The 4,599-nt window shown below is 42.4% G+C and overlaps 1 long non-coding RNA gene across 1 annotated transcript; it reads left to right on the plus strand.

Moving 5' to 3' along the window:
• The first annotated feature begins 2,949 nt into the window (after positions 1–2,949).
• On the plus strand, positions 2,950–4,214 carry LOC145438888 (uncharacterized). The gene is made up of 2 exons (XR_013915047.1): positions 2,950–3,277; positions 3,347–4,214. It is a non-coding gene; the product is annotated as an uncharacterized LOC145438888 (long non-coding RNA).
• Positions 4,215–4,599: the final 385 nt, after the last annotated feature.

Consider the following 4,599-nt stretch of genomic DNA (forward strand, 5'->3'; position numbering starts at 1 on the left):
CCGTTTAAACCTAACTATACTCCCCATAAAGTGCAGTGAGGTACAAGCTCACAAGGGTGAACGATTGTTTCAAAATGAGATTGTGATTCACAGGTACGAGGTAAATTCAAATCAGTTCATCTATGAGAAAAGACACATGCAGCAGCATCTTATATGAGCAATTGTTTTACAAAAGTATTTCACAAGGCCAATTAACGTGTAACGGTTTGTTTGTCGACTACAATGGTCATTCACATAAGGTCGATCTTCTTTTTATTTTGATTCCGTATCTGCCAACTTGCAGCACGGCCTACCACTAGGCTATCCCGTCACTGCGATCGTAGCGGTATACTGACGACACTAGATTACGTCGCACAATAAAAGGTTGTTTGTTTGTTAGCTTGATGTTCATGGGGTTTCGACTACCGAATGGTCATTTTACACCAGGTCGATATTCTTTTTATATTTGATTCCGTATTTGCCGACTTGTAGTACGGCCCACTTCTATAGGCTTTTATGTTACACCGCTGATGAGGTGGCGAGGAGGAGCCTAGATATACCTCCAACACTTAGGTAGGAATTCTGGAGTCGACCGCGGTCGGGCTCGGAGTCGACCGCGGTCGGGCTCGGACCCGCAACCCATTGGTGTTGCACCAGTGGATCATACCACTACGTTATCTCGCCACTGGGATTGTAGCGGTATACTGTGAGCACTAGATTACGTCGCACAATAAACGGTCGTAATGTAGGCAAATAACAGCAATACCATGTCGATAATGATCATGATCGACCGTCCACTTTTAATACCAGCAGATGAATGATTCGTTGTCAACATGCCAAATGGGATGGTGGCAATATGAATGATCGAAACCGAGGTCGGGTCTGCACGATGATAAAAGTATTTGTTGCTAGTATCGTTTTGTGTCACGACAGTCTCTATTACCTTTGCGTATAGAACAACATTTTAGTTGGTAGTTTAGTAGTATCGTAGGCTCCGGTTCTGAGCTATTACAGCGGTAGGTCGATTTGCTGCGTTGTCCACGTAGAACATACAGAATACAGACGGATATATCGATTCGGCATAACCAGGCCGTCACGAGCTCACGCATCATCTTAATTACCGTTGAGATTGTAAAATGGTAAATATTTAAGTTACCACGACAGTGATGTGGTCTGGCATGCGTAGCAAATTCAAGCATTAAGTAACACCTACTTAAATGTCGTGCAAAATTTGTGCAAGGAGAATGACGTCATGTCGCGCGTAGGTCTACGCAAGTCATCGTGATGTATCGAAAGAGATGCGAAGTATATCTGAAGACTAGGAGCAAAAATAAACGTCACTTTTAACTAACCCAGTATAGTGGTAGCTGATCTTTTATTACAGCTTAAGTTTTGTTATGACAGGATTCAACTGTACGTATACAACATTTGGTGATAATACAATTTAAGCTGCAAGAGAATGTTTGGTATATATTGGTCTACAACAGAGGTTCTCAACCTTTTTGGTCATACGCCCCCCTAGGCGACGGTAAAAAAATTGCGCCCCCTGACACCACCTGCACTTATCGTCATGTCAAAAAGAGCACATCATCTAATACAGAAGTAGGTAACCTTATTGCTAATCACGGCAGCATTTCGATTACTTATGTAGCCTAAGGCCGTATTTCAGGGCATAGCCGTAATGAACTAACTGGACGCAAAATACCCATGTTAGTCTGTCCATATCCATTCCCGGTGAACTCCAGACTATTCTACTTTTCACAACGGCCTATTGTACGCACCGAAATCGCGAGTGGCAATGTTATGAATAGTTGCTGTGATTGCATGTTGTCGCGTGGAGCACGAAAAGTTTTCAGATTCACGAATGAATTCCGTAATTAATAGCAGCTAGCAGTATCACATATTACCATCAAATATTTATCCTTTCTCAGCCCATGTGATCATATTCACCGGTAGAGTTGATTGAGGGAGTGCTTTCGAAAATTTCTTTTCACGAATCTCTTTCGTGGAATACACACGATTCCGATTCCGGCTCAGATTGAGAAGGGCACTACTACTACTACTATATTAAAATCGAAGAACGAAGCAATATTGAATTACGCGGAGCGCAAAGAAAATTTAAAGATTAATTAAAAGCTCTCAAAAATTCGGGAGTAAATTCGTAATTTCAATTTGCATGTCGACGACTCGACGGCCTCCAGCACATACTAATTGAATTAGGTGTCGACGGCTGCACAAATTCCCTTATACGACCGCAGGTTGCCCATCCCTGATCTAATAGTATACATATGGTATATCTTACGCCAAGTTTGAATCCGCATTCAAGTGTTTGAGTCTTTAACATTTGTGACAAATTTCCCCGAACTTGTTTGAAAATAGCCAAAATATTTAACAGGACATCAATTTATTTCAAGGTAGGTTGCACTGAGACTACTCCTAATGCCGGTAGTGACTACAGAGAGCGCCGTTCTGTCCTGCCATGCTAAATTTGATCAGTTTTGGAATTGAATTAAATTGTGCTGATTTAGGGTAGCCTAATTGAGGGTGAAACCGGGTAACCTATATTACATCTAAGTCTGTCTTAAGCAGTGCAGTCCGCCAGCTATTAACAACAGCTACCCGGCGCACCGAGTTTTAGGCTACTGCGAATGCTATGAAGTAATGAATGACTTATGCGTGGGAATTGCTCTAAATCTTCAAAGAATATCAAAAATTTGCTGAAATGAAGTCGAAATCAGCCTATACTCCGTTGAGCGCGACTGCTGGAGTTTGAATTTGGCGAGCTTTCTTGAATACGAAATAAGTTTCATCTTCAACAATCGTATCCTCAGAATGGTTGTAAAACACGTGTTTAGTCAGAATTCATACTGACTCTGTCTATTTCTCGCGCCCCCTGAGAGCCTCCCGCGCCCCCCAGGTTGAGAACCACCGGTCTACGACGTGTAACGCAACAGCATGCTACACTTCAGCATGTGAGTTGAAGTTTGCTGGGCTGGGACTGTGGTTCAGGAGAGTGTGTGGGTTAGTTTTGGAGTTAAAAGTTGTTATGGGTTGTAAAGGGCCATTTACAAGTGGTGCATTCTATAGTGCCGTGTGCTCCGCTGTCATTTGTGGATTTGGTGCATGTGAAATGTCTGGCGACTATTATAATACTTTTACAAATGAAATCGAATATTCGAATTCACTGGGATAATCACTCAGCTCGCATTCTTCTTAGAACATTCGCAGAGGTTAGTAAGAACGATCTGATTTAAATATCTGTAAACCGATTCTCACCTCCGGAATGGAACCTTTGACGGTATCATTTGCTGTTGCATTGCTATTCGGGTTCGGTGTCATCATCAACATTCTAATTATTCAAAACAAGGAACAGTCAAGATTGCGGAGACGGAGAAATCATTTGTATTCGGACGGATTCGCATCGCGCGATGAATTCTCGCTTTTCGCCGGCGACGAAGATACCGCCGTTCATCGCGAGCCGCCTCCTAAGTACGCGCCGTACGCCGACGGAGAATTGCCACCCAGTTACGAATCGGTTCCGAGCGTCGTTGCTACACCGTCCGTCTAACATGGCGGATAATTTTGGATAACTTGCCAAGTATTGTTTGCTGGGATATGGGATCGTTAATGACTACGCCTTGGCGGAATGAAGCGAAATTTTCGCAAAGACCAACCGAAGATGTCACTTGTTTGGGATGTGACAAGCAGTTTTCCGTTAATGTAGTATTGCGATGCTGTCCGTTAATTGTGGTAGCACATTCCTAACCTGCTGCATGCACTGCGCCCCACGGTATCGTGGTGCGTATCAGTGTTTCAACCCAAGCTTTGGACGAATCGACATTCACGGAGGCAAGTTGTCGACATTATTTGTAACATTACCAACCGTGAAGATGTCACATAGATAGAACCCATACTAACAACTTTACATTGCACATCTCTGTAATCGCATTGTTCTGTGTTTAAATACTGTAATATTAAAGCAAACCTATCCGTAAATTATGGTTTAGAATTTACTACCGTTGGACACTTGATCACATCAAACAGTATACACGAGTTTGCAAACCACCGTTGACTCATATGGATATCCACCTTTCCATTTGTTGCATAAAAATCCACCGATTTCCTTTCCTATGTTTCATTTCGGTTCGCAACTATGGTACGAACTGGTTTTAGATAAGGCTGAACACGAAGAGAGAACAACTTCGTAATAAATGTCTAAAGCGCATACTGATTCGTATTGATTTGTGATTTGTATTGATTTATGTACGAATTACAGCATATTGAAGATCGGAAACGACGCATTTGAAGAGCAGGCATATGATTTTGTTCCATTTGGCATTTCTAGGATTGGGTTATTGCGCTGATAACTGTCACTGCTAGCAAGCTTTGCGAGAGTACAAATAAATTGTCTCCACTGTTCGATGTCAATTAGGCAAGTCATATGCAGAAGAAAGTTTCAAAGTCGTCCTCAAATAAAGCCAACTGGAGCACCATATGACATGTTTTTCTTTATTATGCAGTCAAAGAGACTGTAAAATCAACAGTAGTGAGGCAAGCAGAGGATCTGGGACACGGCGATTTTCTCTCATCCAAAGAATACCTCCTTCACGCCAAATCGAG

This window comes from Botryllus schlosseri, chromosome 5 (genome assembly GCF_051294905.1).
Source record: "Botryllus schlosseri isolate E-star chromosome 5, Bs_hap1, whole genome shotgun sequence".
Classification (NCBI taxonomy): Eukaryota; Metazoa; Chordata; class Ascidiacea; order Stolidobranchia; family Styelidae; genus Botryllus; species Botryllus schlosseri.